Here is a 16,536-nt window from a genome sequence, read left to right as displayed (position 1 = left end):
ACATTTCTGACACTGTTTTACAACACATTGGAGCACCTGTGTCTCTCCCCAATGCCTTCCTCGACTGATACAAATATCCAGAACCAGTAGGTCCTACTTATTGAATACATGAAAGACAAAAATAATTTTAAGACCAAATAGGAGTATAGACTACCAGCAGAGGCCTTTATTGAATGGATAAAAAAAATAGAAGAATATACTATTGCTCAAACCAAAAAGGCAGGAATCCAAATGTTGCTTAAACTTAGAGCAGCAAAGATTCCAGACTCTCACTGCTTAAATGGAAAGCACAAAATATACCCTCAATTCTGATGCAGGCCCTTGAAATCTACTTCAACTACTTTTACTATGACTATAAATTCTTACTATAATGACAAAAAATTCATACAACTTATTTCTAAACTATCAAGTGGAATTTTGCCCTAAAGAATGAAAGCTCCATTTCTGGTTAAGGACTCTCTCTCAGTGAATACTTTCCTTCATACAGACTTTCACACTAAATTTCATTCTGAATTTCAGATTCATCTTGCATAAAATTTTTCTTAATGAATATCTTCCTTTTATTCCAAGTGTAAATCTAGAATTCTTGCCCAAACCTTTGTTGTATTTCTCTGGTAAGCACCATTGTATATCTGGCATAACCTGATTTTAAATACTCATTTGGCTCAAATTGAGAACTTTGCAGAGGAAAATCTCACTAATTGCAGAAAATCTTTACATTTTTCTTCCACTTTCTCTGGTATCTTTGAAAATGGTTTTCTCCTCTAGCTTAAGAAATGAATTTTAGAAGAATGAAGACAATTCCATGGATCTTTTATTTATATTACACATTTGCCATAGGTTGGTTATAAAGTGACAACCTCCAGCTCTATTTTCCCCTTTACAGAACTTTAGAATTATTTCTTTTGAAAAAAAAAAATAAGAACAGATAAAATCCAGTGGAGCTTCTATGTCTGTAGCCTATCCACTGGGGAGATAAATTTCAGGATATGAGTACGAGAAGTAAGTTGTATTACATCCAATGTTCCAATCAAGGGAAGTTTATAAATGGCAGATTTTCTGTGTTGTTGAGTTTTGTGGACAACATTATGTCTGTTCAATTACAGAAAATAATTTGTTAAAAATCAAGAGCATGTTGTCTACAGTTTGGATTGCTTAAAAAAATAGCACATGTTGGAGAGTAAAACTGTACTCATGACATAATCAGTGACCCTGATACAATTATTTCCCTAATATTCTGAAGAGAGAAATCTGGGATCTCCAGCTCAAGCATTTTTCTCAAGTTTATCATATGCTTGATGAAATTAATATATGTCTGTACATTATTAAAGAGATAATAGAAGTATAGCTTTTACCAGGCCTCTTCATTGACTGGGTATTTGCAGAAGGCTGTGGTTTCTCTTTGTTTCCAATAGCAAGACTTTATTGGACACTTGCTAGAATATTGGGTAATAACACTATGAACCTCTCAGTGGCCCATAGAGACACATTGACCCTTGGATGCCCTACACCTAGCACAGTGCCTGACACAAAAGTACTACTTAGTGATTTTCTTTTAAACTGCTTTGAGATAACTGAGAAGAAAAGAAAATTTCTCTCATTGAGTTTACAATCTTACTGACTACATTTAACTTGCACAAAACAAAGGGTTTGACAAAAATTACCCGGAAGAAAGTAATTCTAACTGAAGAAAATTGCCAACTTCAAAGTTTAAAAGAAGTTTGGTAAATCTACTATCCTTCTGTGGATTTAAAAGTGAGCCTTGGGGCGCCCAGGTGGCTCAGTCAGTTAAGTGTCTGACTCTTGACTTTGGCTCAGGTCATCATCAGGGTCATGAGATTGAGCCCCAGGATGGGCTCTGTGCTCAATGGAGAATCTGCCTGAGATTCTTTCCCTCTTCCTCTGCGCCTCTCCCACTCGCTCACTCTGTCTTTTAAATAAATACATCTTTGAAAAGCTAATAAAAACAATAAACCTGAGCCTCTAGAAATATATCTCTAAGTGGTTTGTGAGTAGAACCAGATCAGAATTTTAAGACTACAGCCAAGATTTAAAGGTCTTCTAAGAAAACAAACATGTTATTGCTTTCTGGTAAATAAATGTATTTGAACTGTCAATAGTAAACAAAATGAAGCGAGGGGGTTATCATTGACCTGGAAAGAAATCCACAAATTTGTAGCTCATTATCTCTTTAAAACTTCTATTTGTTTGTTTGTTTTGGCAAACAAGAGCATATTCATTTAATATCCAGGCTGCCAAATTCCAGCGGCACTGGGTATTTCTTGAGAAATTTCAGAATATAAAAGGGGCAAGCAGATTAGCCATTAAATATCTTGTTATACTGTGGACTTCCAAAGAAAAGAAGTCGAGTATGGTAGCATTAAACAATACACATAAAGCAATCAAATGCCCAGAAATGATCTAACACAACCCTGAGACAAATCCCTTTAAATTGCTTAAAGGCCTTGGCTTTTTTAACTGATATATTTATTTAGATACTATTTACTTAGATGAATTAATTCATACAAGTAGCACAAAATTTTTAAAAGCTCAGTCTCCCTCTCCTTCTAGTATTCCAGATGTGCCATCTGCTTCCCCAGTTTCTATGGATCCTATCAAAATATTTTATGCATACCTAAGCACATTTACATATGTATGTATACACATATAAATGCAGATATATACATATTTATTTCTAAAAGTTTTAAAATCTGAAATATTTCAAGTATATAGAAATTGTGTAATATAGTAGATAGCCTGTACTTAAAATATAGATGTTTAAAGCTTAACATTTTTGTGATTTTTGTTTCAAATATAATTTTTTAAAGAAATGGAATGCTGGAGATACAGTTGAATTCACCAATAATCCTGTTTTCTTTTTCTCCTCTGAGGCTAACATTACCTGAAATTAGTGTGCATGCATGCTATGGTGAAAGAGTTAGCTAAATAATTCTCAAGTCTGTTGTTGTATAGGCACCAGATTATTAGGATTCTCTGGCTGTTTTTTGCTGACTTTAGCAAAGTATTACCAAAAAAAAAAAAAAAAAAAAGAGGAGTTTAGGCAAGAATGAACTTTTTTCAGAGGGCAACTAAGAATTCTTTGTTGAAAGGAAATAAAGCTGGGCAAACCTAAAATTAAGGGTGTCTTCCTACCCAAGCTTAATGTTTCAGGGTGATCTTAATCCAACACCATTACAATGAGGGAGAGGACAAGTAAATCAAGTATCTCTAGGAAGTGAGGGGCTGTGGGCGTTTTATGCCTTGGTGAAGGTGTATATTTTATTACTAACATTGTTTAGAAAAGCTGGGAAATGCAGAAATTAACAGGAGCCCGTCTTTTGGTCTACCACTGCTTTTAAATTTTTTACACACATTTCACCCCCTCATGGACTCTACCCTAGGCAGGCAGACATGCCCATTGCCTCCTTTTCTTTGGTGTGTCAGTGGACCATAGAAGTCTGGAAATAAAAGAAGTAAGGTTTAAGAACCACACCCCATAAAGAATTTTAAATGTGGCTAATGGGACAAGAAGTAGACAGGAGGTAAACAGATTTAGTTTACAAAATTCTTCAAAGAATTGTACTATCAAAAAAATCCAAAATCTAACTTCCAAATTCCATGTTTCACCTGTGAAGCCCCCCAAGAATGATTTAATCTTGAACACAAACATCCTCAGATGTGTCCCCAGGTGGATAGACAAGAAGAAACTCTTAGAAAAATAAGACAGGGACCATAAAAAACAAAAAACAAACAAACAAAAACAAGGCAGTTAACCTACAAGAGAGTAGAAGCAGATTTAGACAGATGGACAAGCAAGGAACTTACTTCTCTGCCTGGGTAAGGAGTGTCTGTGATTCCTGAGCACCAATGTTTGATTACTTCTATGGGTCACTGAATGGGGGAGTGTTACTGTAGTTCTTCATTATTGGATTCTGGGTATGTTCATGTCATAGTGTAGGAGAGCTCATGGGCAACATGTTTTCATAAATTATTAGACCATGGAAAGACATATCCAGACCTAATGGAGACAACCATGTCTAGCAAGAAATTTTGGCTAGTTGCTAGCCATAACTGCCTGGTGCTTTAAATTGTCTATCTTGTGAGGGGAGTGTTCTATGGAAGGGAAGAGATGTGTCTAGAGATATTTGGATGGCCAGTGGGAAAAAGTGAGTCACACTGCTGTTTGTCTCCCCAGATCCATTCTGGTTTTCTTCCTAAGGTTTTACCTGCCCAGTGAGAGACTACATTTCCCAGCTCTGACGTAACTAGGGTTTTAGAATGCTAGCAGCAATGAGTACAACTCCTTCTCATTTTCTTAAAAGGAATTGGCTACTCTATTCCTTTTTTCTCTTTCCCCAACATTTGGTGTATTATCTTGTTCATGATTCAGTTTTGATCATATAGATGAGGACAAAGCTGGCAAACTAAATGACAGAAGGACCCTGAATTCCTGGATGACAGATGTACCTCCACTAACTGAACTGATCACACAGACTGCTCTATGAGAAAGCAATGAATTTTCATGGTATTTAAGCCACAGACTTTTAGGTTCTCGTAATAGCAGCTTGGTATTTAGCCCAACTAATGCAATACACATTGTTTCAGTTTATTCATTTTAACTGTCCTACAGTATATCCAAATGTATTTTTGTATTTCCTTATTTATGACCAGTTACAATATTCCTAGCTTTTAGCTCCTGCAACAAATGCAGCATTGAACATCTCTCTGTGTATTATGAGATTTTTCTAAGGCTCTATTGTCCAAGACAACAGTGACTAATCACATGATTTAATTGAATTATTTAAATATTGAACATTTATTTTCTCACACTAGCCACATTTTAAATACCCATTAACCATATTAGTCATTTTCTGGGCTATGGCTTCCATATTGTGACAGTATGTATATAAGACATTTCCATCATCACAAAAAGTTCTTCTGAACAGCATCGTCCAAGAACAAACCTAGTGGAAAGATTACAAGGTTACAGAATATGCACATTTCAATGTTACTAGATAGTGTCAAATCACACATCAACATGATTGAGACAGTTTATAGTTCATAAGAATTTTTATTTGCTGACATCCTCACCTAAAATTTATATTCCCAAATTGTAACTTTTGCTATGCTAGAGGAGGTAACTAGTACAACTGAGCAAATTTCCTTGTTCTAAATTTTCCATGGCATTTACTGTATCTGTCCTATTATTCTATTAGATGTTTTGGCATTTTCTTAAATATCCCAAGAGCTTGTTATATTCTGGATACCAATCCTTGTTGGTTATATGATTTGCAAATATCTTCTCTCCATATGTGGCTTGGGTTGCTTGCCAATTGCAACAACATGGATGGATCTAGAGTATAATGCTAAGTGCGAAACGTCAGATAGACTACATGATTTCACAAACACTACATGAATTCACTCGGGTGGAATTAAGAAACAAAACACAGAAAAAAAAAAGAGACAAAAAGGTCACACTCTTGGAGAAAAAAGTGGTGTTTACCAGAGGGGAAGTGGGTCAGCGAATGAGTGAAACGAGTATTGGGGATTAAAAGTACACTGATCATGGTGAGCACTTAGAAGTGCCTGGAATTGTTGAATCACTATATTGTACACCTGAAACTAAGATAACATTACATGTTAATTGTACTGGAATTTTAAAAATTAAAATGAAAATGACCTAAAAAAAACCTTTAAAAACAAAAAATACATTGAAACTTTGTTACTGGTATTTTGGTTTTAAACCAAAGTTTATAATTTTAATATAATTCCATATCTCAGTTTTTTTTCATTTAGGTATGTTATTTCATTTCATAATTAAGTAATTCTATCTTATATCAAGTTAATAAAGATAATAAAGATATATTCATTTAAAAAAGTTTTGCTTTTAACATTGAGATCTTTATCTGAAAGTTTCTGTATCATGGTGGGAAGCAATATAGTTTTAATTTCTATCATATAGATATTTAGTTGTCAAATATCATTAATTAAATAATCCATCTTTTATACTTTGACATATAAGGCCAATTCCGGCACATGCCAAATTCCCTTATTTTCTAGGACACTTTCAGAGCTGTCTATTCTAACCCATTAGCCTATTTGTCTATCCTAATAACATGTTTCATTTTTTAAAGCTTATTGAAATGAGATTATCTTAGATCATTTGAATGAGCCCTCAGTGTAATCATGGATCCTCAGTAGAGAGGCAGAAGGAAACTCGTGAGCATGCATGTACCCACGCACTCATTCACACACCCACACCCACACACACAGAAGAATGTGACATGAAGACAGAATCAGATATTGGAGTGTGCACCCACACATCACGAAATAACATCAGGTAAGGAATGGATTCTCTCCCAGAGTGTACAGAGAAAACAGCTTTGTCAACACCTTGATTTCAGCCCAATGATACTGATTCGGGACTTCCAGATTCCAAAACTAAATTTCTTCTGTTTTAAGCCACCAATATTGCAATGATTTGTTACACCTGCAACAGAAAACGAACGCAGATTTTGATACCTAGAAGAGATCCTTCTGGAATAAATACTCCAATATGTGGAAGTGGCTTTGGAAGTGGTAATAGAAATGGATAATGGTACAGAATGTTGTAGTGAATAGAAGTGGCCTCAACTGCCTTAAACACACTGTTGGTAAAATATGGATGTTAAAGGAGTTGTTGGTGAAGACACAGAAGGAAATGAGAAACATAGTACTGAAGATCTATGTCATCTGAGAGAAAACAGAGCATCATAAACAGAATGTTTGTAGACATATGAATGCTAAAAGCACTGCTCATGAAGATTCAGAAGGAAATAAGGAAGGTGTTATTGGAAAAAGAAAGATGATCCTTGTTTCAAAGTGGCAGAAAATTTAGCCAAAATATGTTCTACCCCAAAGAAGTCCAAAAGATAACCTTTTGTTAGTACTGAAGACATTGGACACATGACTCACGGATTGCCTCAAATACCTCAACAGAAGCAAGGAATGGAGATGGACTTATCCATGAAAGATCTGTATAGGTCTTTTTTGTCTGGTAGTATGAATGCCTGTGACATACACAGAAAAAAGAAAAGAAAAGAAAGGAAAGAAAAACATATATAAGGAATTGGTTCATGTGATTATGTAACATGGCAAATCCTAAATCTGCAGGGTACGTCAGCAGGATAGAGACCCAGAATAAGCCCATGTTACATGTCAAGTCCAAAAGGCCTCTTCTTGAGGAATCCCTTTTGCTCGGGGTGTAGGTCAGCCTTTTGTTCTAGCCAAGACATCAACTGATTAGATAAGGCCCACCCAGGTCAGAGAGTAATCTGCTTTACTAAATTTTTTTTTTTTAACTAAAGTATAACTGTCCTCTATTAGTTTCAGGTTATAGAACATAGTGATTCAACAACTATATACGTTACCAAATGCTCACTGTGAGAAATATAGATACCATGTGTCACTATACAAAGTTATTACAATATTATTGACTATATTCTCAATGCTGTGCTTTTCATCTCCATCTTATTTTATAACTGGAAGTTTATACTTCTTAATCTCCTTTATCAATTTTGGCTATCCCCCTACTCCTCTACCTCTGGCAACCACTAGTTTGTTCTCTATGAATCAGTTTCTCTTTTGTTGTTGTTTGTTTTGGATTTTTTTTTTTTTTTTAGATTCTACATATAAATGAAGTCATATGGTATTTGTCTTTCTCCATCTGATTTCTTTCACTTAACATAATATACTCTTACTAGATCCATCCATGTCTGTTTCCTGATTTAAATGTTAATCTCATGCAAAAACACCCTCACAGAAAGACCCAGAATAATGTTTGACTATCTGGGCACCATGGCCCAGACAAGCTGGCATATAAAATTAACCATCACAATATTATCCCAGAGGAAATAACCTGGACTAAAAGTGACAGAGACAGAACAAAATGAAAGGAGGTTGTCAGACTGTCAATATTCAATAGGCTGGAAAAAGGTTGATAAAACTACTAAGCAGCAAAGAAACACTACCTTTCAAGAAAAAGGGAGGATAACTCAGAGGACAGCCTTGCCCTCAGAAGCTGGAGCTGCAGGTGCAGAGGTAGAGACCAGCATCTCAAGCCCCAGAGACTTGAAACCTAATGGAATTTCCCCCATTGGACTGAAAATTTGTCTATGATTAGAGACTTTCTTATTTCTTCCATTTTCTACCCTTTAGAACGTGTATGTCTATAATTAGTATATTATACTCGTCGCATCATTGTATGTTAAAAACCAGTAACTTGTTTTCTATTTTCACAAGTCCATCCATGGGGGCAAATTCTGGGCGAGGATGGATAATATCCAAGTCTCATTCATACCAGATTTAGATAATTCTAATGATGAGATTTGGATGTGATGATAATTAGATGAAATTTTGGAATTGAGTTGATGCTACAATGGACCCAGACTTTTGGGGTTGCTGGGATTGGTAAACATATTTCTCACGTGGGAAGGAGATGAACCTTTGAGAGCCAGAAGGTGGTCCCCACAAAAGACATTTATACTATAACGTCTGGGACCTGTGAATGTTATCTTATTGAAAAAAGGGTCTATGTCAATATGATCAGGGTAAAGATCTTGAGACAGGGAGGATTATCCACATGGTCCCTAATATTCAATCCCACATATTCTTATTAGAGAAGACAGAGGGAAATTTGAACACATGCACACAGGGGAGAATTCAAGTAAAAATGGAGGTGGAAAACAGAAGGATATAGTCACAAGCCAAATAAATGGTGTACCTAAAGCCCTTGAGGAGTGGAGCCTTGCTAACACCCTGATTTCAGTCCAGTGATACAGATTTTGGACTTGTAACCTCCAGATCTCTGAAAAAAATTTCTATCATTTAAGCCAAAAACTATTATAATTTGTTACTGAGTCCATATGAAACTAATAAATATATTTTTATAATTTCATTGAATTTAGAAATAAATTTGTGGAGGATCATCTTTATAGCATCTTTCCATCTGTCGTCATGCATATACCAATCATTTCCTTTGATCTTCTAAGACTTCCATGATTTTGTGGAATAATGATGGTAATAGAAAATATCCTGTCCCCCTTACCATGCTTAAAGATACCACTTCTGTTTTACCATGAAATATTATGTTTCTATACACTAATGATGATGGATACCTATTATCAATTAAGGGACTCTCTTTTATTCTTTCTTTTTTTAACTTGGAGTTTTTATCATGATTGGGTTGAGAATGATCAAATTATTTTTTTCTGCTTGGAATTTATTTTAGTTATTTATTTTAGAGAGGAAGGAGAGAGAGAAGGGGTTTGAGAGGGGCAGGAGAGGGAGAGAGGATCTTAGGCAGGCTCCAGGTCCAGTCCTGAGCCCAATGCGGGGCTCAATCTCACAACCCTGAGATCATGACCTGAGCTGAAATCAAGAGTTGAATGCAGAACCAACTGAGCCACCCAGGCGGCCCTTTATTTATTTAGACTGCTTTGGTGGCTTAGGGGGTCCCTGAAACTGCAATCTGATGTCTTCCATCAGTTTGGAAAAGTCCTCAACTACATTAGGTCTTCAACTGTTGCTTCTCTCTCTCCTATACTCCCATACTCTAAACTTTCTCTACATATTCTCTACATTTTGTACCCATTATTATATTTTCCATCAGATTTCCTATGCTTCATTTTTCATGTATTTTTGCACCCTGTCATCCAGTTCATCAACTCTAACCTATTAATATAACCACTAGCCTCCAGCCATTTAGTTAACCCATTGTTGTTTCAGTTCTAGACTTTCCATTTTTATTTTTTATTTTTTAGACTTTCCATTTTAATAGTTTCTAATCCTCTGCCCAAAATCTCAGTTTCTTATCTCTTTTAACAGCTAACTCATTTAATCTTTTTAGATGTATTAGAGAGAGAGAGAGAGAGAGAGAGCACTGCATGCAAGTGGAAGGAGGGGCAAAGGGAGAGGGAGAGAATCTCAAGCAGAGGCCCCTGGGAGCACAGAGCTCCATCTCAGGACCCTCAGATCATGATCTGAGCTGAAGTCAAGAGCTGGACACTTAAACAACTGAGCCATCCAGGTGCCCTTACTCATTTAATCCTTTAAAACATATTTTCCTGTCTCTCTTTTTTTTTTTTTTTTTTTTTTAGGAATTTTAGGTTGCATTCACCCTATTTTCTCTATTATTTAATGTCCTACATGTATTGTTTCCTTCATTTACTTTCTTTGGGGTTACTGCACTATTTTATTAGTGTCTTGATTTAAACACTTAGAAAATAAGATGGAAAGTGAATGCCCTAATATAAATTTCCTAAATTTACTCTCTTAAATATTATTATACATGATTTGATAAATATATTATTTCATTCTGACAGCTTTTAATTTCTTTTTTCTCACATCTTCCAGTTACAGATTTTTAAATTTTCAAACTATGATGTTTCAGATATATTTTTATTATTAATTTCTAATTTTTTTTTACTCTGGTCAAGAATGTGTCCTATACTAAATTCTTTTCTATTGTTGAAACTTTGTTGTTGGTCAAGTAGATTATTTACCATAAATAATCTGTCATTTAGAAGAATGTTTATTTACAGTGGAGATTTTACCTGAGTCTGATTATAAGATACTAGTTCATTTAATAATTTTTGGTGTCCCTCCCCTAAATATTACTGAAACAGGTATGTTAAAATTTCCCATTTTGATTTACATTTGTTTCATATGCTTTAACGCTATGTTAGGAGAGGGATACAAGATTATTTATAATGACTCTTTTTTTTTATCTTTAAAATGTTTTTTTGTCATTCATTTAGCTTTTCTGTATTTTCTATTTTGCCTGAACTTAATAGCCCCATATACTATTATCCCATCCTGTGTGTACTAGCATCTTTTTCTATCTCTTTACTTTTTTATACCTTTACTTTAAAAAAAAAATAGGCACCTGCTGTTTAAAGAGGTACATCTAAATCTTTCTTTTGATAAGTGAACCTGTTCACATTTACTATAATTGCTGATAGAGTTCAATTTGTGTCTTCTTTTTATCTTGTCTTTCTCCCAAGTTTGCCATGATAATGATTAAGTTTTCTGTCTGCCTTTGGTGAGATGCAATGTTACTATGATGGGTCTCAATGTAGATTTTTATTTATCAGACTCTTCCATTTCAAGTCAGGGCATTCTGTAATTCTGTGAATTCCTCAGCCATTTTGTCTTTACCCCCCAAGTTCTATTCTGTGTTTGGGGAACTCCTATTAATCTTCTGTGACTCTCAACCATTTTTGAGATTGCATTGTTTAATATGCTTTTTTGCATTGTTTAATATGCTCCAACATATATCCCAATTTACCCATTTTAGTGAAATTATATCTCATTCACTTTGTGAAAACCTCTTTTACTCAATGGCTCAATTAATATCTAGCATTCTCTGTTACTTGCCAGTCTTGTTTGTTAAAGTGTTATTGTCTACCACTGAGATTTTATTTTTTCTTTTTTTAAAACTTTATTTATTCATGAGAGACACAGAGAAAGAGAGGCAGAGACATAGGCAGAGGGAGAAGCAGGCTCCCTGCTTGGAGCCTGATGCAGGATTCAATCCCAGGACCCTGAGATCATGACCTGAGCCGAAGGCAGACCCTCAACCACTGAGCCACCCAGGTGTCCCTGTCCTGAATATTTTTAGTATATGTGCCGCCAAAGCGAGCACTCTCCTGAATATTTTTAAAGCCCTTTAAGTCTCTCACACTGCTCTCTTTTCTCAAGTTCTTGGGATGTTAATCCTCTTTGTTTTCAAAGTAGCTGTGTCTCGGGGAGCCCCTGATTGTCTAGGTTTTGGAAATGTCCCAACAGAGTGGTTTTACATATGCCTCTATCAGCTGCCCCACAACATTCACTGGTCCAGCGCCCTTTATATGTTCATTTCTTGGCCTAAAATTTCTAAACTCCAAGGTCACTATAAATTCAAATTCTACACCTACATGTGTCAGCTCTTTGGGATTTCAACTATTAAGACACTTCTATATTTTTATCTATAATTTTAAATAAAGGCAGATCTATAATTTTAAATAAAGGCAAAATTTCTGATTCTCTGCATTAAAGATTTTATAATCTCCTAGCCACAAAGAGGCAGCAGTCCTAAAATTATTGAAGGGATATCATGCCCAGTTTATTGACTTAGGGGGTTAAAGCAATACTGCCTATCCTCACATTGTTGTTAAGACCGCAGACCCACATCCTTAAAACCCACTGCTCTGTCCACTACTCACATGAATCATGGCGGCTTTCTCAGTTTGTGAGACTCTTAACTTATTTCCATTCCATCTTAATTTCTAGCACCTGGGCTTTATTTTTTCCTTTTTTGAGCTTGCTATTTATAGAAAGCAATTATGGTTACTATATTTTATTCACCATTTCTATGGGTTTGGAGTGAGAAGGGAGTCAGTTTTACTTAAATACATCTTGTTTTTAGTTTCTTATTCCTTAACAAAGTCACATACTGTTTTGTACCTTATTTTTTTCAACTAATAATCTTGCAGTTATTCTATATCAATAACTATAAGTTGCTTTTGCCTCTGAATTGCTGCATAGTATCCCACTATAGTTATGCAGAATATTTATGTAACAAGACACTATTTGCTGTATTTTTAAACAAAATGTTTTCGCTGCACAAGATGTGGAGAAGATAGAACATGAGTGTATGTTTCTAGCTCTTTGCCTCTCATGTATAATTTTTATGTCTAAACATATGATTTGGTAACCTATACTATCATTTGAAAATACTGAGCATACTTTAATTTTTGATATTCCTTAAATGCTCTTCAATAACTACCATGGCTATCTAGTAATGCATTTAATTATTTAAATGTATATTTGTATTTTATATTTGTATTTTAAAGTTCTTCCAAAAAAAACATAAAGTTCTTCCAAACTATTCACTAATAATGTCATGATGCACATAATTACATGTAAATATTTTTAGACTGCTCATTATTACTGCTGATTTAGAATTACTGTAATGGATAGTCAGTTCTAAGGTATATTTTTTCTTTTGATACATTTATGAAATTGCCTTCTAAAACTGTATTCTAAAGTCCCTCCAAAAGAGTATAAATGACTATTTCCTCATACTCTTTTCCATGTTTTCACATTTTTAAATTTTTGCTAAAATGGTGGGCAAGAAGTTGGCATTTCTTTGTTTTAATTTACATTTCTTTAGTGGAGCTAGGGATCTTTTCATATGTTTACTTTTGTTTCCTCCTTGAATTGCCTATTTATCCTTTTACCCATATTTTCTATCGGAATATTTTGTTCTTTTTCATGTTCATCATTTGGTTGTCTATACCAACATCTATTTTCTGGAAGAGCACACATAGGTGTTTCCTTATGAATCCTTGTATTCCTTAAAATATCTTTCTATTTTTATTGTGTATGATTGACAATTTGCTCAGTATGTAATTCTTAGGTCCCATAGTGAAGCAAGAAAAGTTCTTCCAGACTTCTCTGCTTTTCCATTTGTCAGGTAAATTTGTGTGTCCTGAATTCCCTCACATAGTACACCCATTTGCACTTATAAACTGTCTTTGAGTCTTAAAATGCCAAGTTGATTAATGTAATTTTCAGTTCAGTCTTCACTTGGCTTGTATAACTAAGGATAAAGCCTGCAATGTGAGTGCCCCCAAGCAAAGCAATCCTATTTTGGAGCAATTTTTCCTTCGTGATTGCTATCAAGCAAATCTGTTGGGCTGGTGCTCAAAACTTTGCCTGGGCCTCCACCTATCTTCATTGGAAGGGTGCTTTGTCTACCCATCATGATGCCCTCTTGCACAACTAACCTTCCATGAGCCATTACCAAGAAAATCCAGGATTCTCCACATGCGTGTGGTAGAATGTAATTGATCCAAAGTGGTAGATCAGATGTCACATCTTATACTCTGGTATCAACTTGCCCTCTGCCCTCCATGTCAGTGGGTATTAGTGGAGCTTTGTTATGACTTTTTCCTCCTTACTCAATCTAAAACTGTACTGCTTCATCTAGATGCTGAGAAGTCTAACATCTTGCTCCACTGAGTTTCATTGCACAATATCTCACAATAAATCCTAGAAATTTCTGGCACAGGACTGACACGTTTCTCATTTTCCTATCTTGGGTGCAGGTTTTTTTTTTTTTTTTTGGGTGCAGGTTTTTAATTCTTTACTCCTTTGATCGTTTACTTAGAGATTTGAAAGGATGAAATAGAATTCAGAGAACTGAATTTTATCATCTCACCAAGAAGTCCCTAGAGTTTGACCTTGTGAAGTAAAACAATGTGATCGGGTACTGTGACTGATATGTATTTAAATTACCCAAGGTAACTGTGTACAAGGGAGATCTCCAGAGATTCAGACTGAGTATCTCTAGGATGAACCCAATACATTTTATTTCTAGTAAGTGACTTCCCTCACAGGTGATTCCAATATAGGTCCCACCACTGTTTGAAAAACCCCAATATATACAAAAATATTTAAATCAGTGGGTTTCCAAGCATGGACCATAAATTGGTAAGTAATGCCTATAGATTAGCTTCTCCTGAGAACTTGTTTGGAAAGTAAAATTCTAGGCCCCAGCCCATGAGAAACTCTGGAGGTGGTGCCCAATGATCCGTGCTTTAACAAGTCCTCCAGGAGTTTCTAATGCATGCTCAATTCTGAGAACTGCTAAACTAGTAGGTGAGTCAGAAATCCCACCCACGTTCTAATCTGAGCTCTGTCTTTAGATAGCTCAGTGACCAGAGGAAAGGAATTCACTCTCTTTGGACCTCAACTTCTCTACTTAAAATATAAAGATGAGAGGCCAAGTATCTCCAAAAGTTTTTAAGGCTTAATCACAAACTATTTGGCAGTACTTTCTATGTTATATTGTTCATGAAATTGTATGTGATTGAGCCTTAAGGACTATCATTTATATTACATAGGGATGGCCCAGGATTCAACAACAAATATTTCAATAGAGCTAATCAATCAAGTCTAGAACAATTCAAAAAACATATAAACATTAACAATAATTCTGAATGTGGATTTCCTACAAATACTCAGAGTAGTCTATTAAGAAATAGTTGTTTATCTTTCCCCTCTCCTTTTTTTTTAATATAAAAAAGGCTGGGCTTCATTGGCATGTGGTTCACCAGCTCATTTTCTTCATCTGGCTCATTTGATCTTAATTACTAGGGCTAGTTCTTGAATTGCAGCAGCTTGTTTTAAGGAGCATATGGCAGAAGGTGCTAAGCACAGGCAGCAGACAATGTGTTACTAAAAGGAGAAGAAATTTTCCTTTACATAAGAAGCCATATGCAGTCCAAATTTATCCATACTGTATCACTGAAATGTGTATTTTAAAACTTCATGTATGATTTTTCACAGGTATTGGTTTCATCCTTTGCATATTCAACATAGACCCTGTAAAGAACAGGCAAAGATTTTGAAAGAGTCCATTTCAAAACACTCCCAGACTGTTCTTATGAATATATTAGGGACCACCATCCATTGTCTCCTCTTGAAAGGTTTTGTTGAAAGCCTAACACAGTCCTAAGGCAGGCATCCTTACGCCCCCACAGCATCCTTACTCTTCAGGTCTCCAAAAAGTTCTTGATGTCAAGGTCCTCCATCCTTGAAAGCAGCCGTACTGTGAAAATTTGCCACACTCCTACTTTACAAGAAAGGAAAGCAATGAGTTGGCTCTTTTTATCTGTCCTGACTCCTTTGTCTCTCTCACTGAGAGACAGTAGGTCTCTGGAGCTTCTCCCTTTTACACCTCAGAGAACCCCTGTGAAGCATCAAAGCCATGGAACATGGCAGAGTGCCAGCCTTCTGAATGTGGCCTTCTGCAAATTTTCTTTATCAACATAGTTCTCTATTGAAATATTGTCTTGAACACTGCATCTCTTTCTCCCTCATCTGGCTTCATTTTCTGTCACCCTTACGCAGCAACAGACCTCTGAGGGCACACATTAGACACTCAGTCTTTACTGAGATTTCTTTTTACAACAAATGCTCTGTCTCATAATCATCCTCAGAGCTTTAGATTCCCAACTGTGGCACCTCCAAAATCTAATTGCTTGGCACCACATTTCTGACATCACAGTCTGTTGCCATGGAAAGTGCCACCAATTCAGCATGATGACTTCCCTGCCAGAAGGAGAGGATGCACTGGGAGGGAGACAACATTTGTTTAAGCATAAATATCTTTGATATTTAGCAAAGAGGCAAGAGACTATATGGAAGACAACAGAGAAGGCAAAAATTCCAATTTATATGAGGCTGTGCATTCAGGGATCTTCTCTGGTATAAGTCAGGGCTCAACTTTCTTGAGGTCTTCCTTCACATTGTTTAAGAACTTCAAGGTGATTATTTCTTTGACTTTTGAGTTGAGAGCAATATTGGAATGCGAAAGCATTTAGAGTTTGAAAAGCTGAATGTCCCTTCAAATGCTGCATCTGCTTTTTTGTGTTGCAATCAGAGGATTTTCTTGTAGAAAGATGAGCAGCAGCCATTCTAAATAGAATTGCTCATCTCAGCACAGCCCTT

General features: G+C 35.7%; 1 long non-coding RNA gene across 2 annotated transcripts in view; it reads left to right on the top strand.

Moving 5' to 3' along the window:
- The first annotated feature begins 3,631 nt into the window (after window positions 1-3,631).
- The window catches only part of LOC111091465, a 48,147-nt gene continuing 35,242 nt past the window's right edge, over window positions 3,632-16,536 (top strand). For both annotated transcript variants that reach the window (XR_005355284.1, XR_005355283.1), the window contains exon 1: window positions 3,632-3,837. This is a non-coding gene — a long non-coding RNA (uncharacterized LOC111091465). The remainder of the gene's footprint in view (window positions 3,838-16,536) is intronic.

This window comes from Canis lupus, chromosome 2, assembly GCF_011100685.1.
Source record: "Canis lupus familiaris isolate Mischka breed German Shepherd chromosome 2, alternate assembly UU_Cfam_GSD_1.0, whole genome shotgun sequence".
NCBI classification, from domain to species: domain Eukaryota; kingdom Metazoa; phylum Chordata; class Mammalia; order Carnivora; family Canidae; genus Canis; species Canis lupus.
Note: the sequence above shows the minus strand (reverse complement) of the source record. Positions and strands in the feature narration are given on the sequence as shown.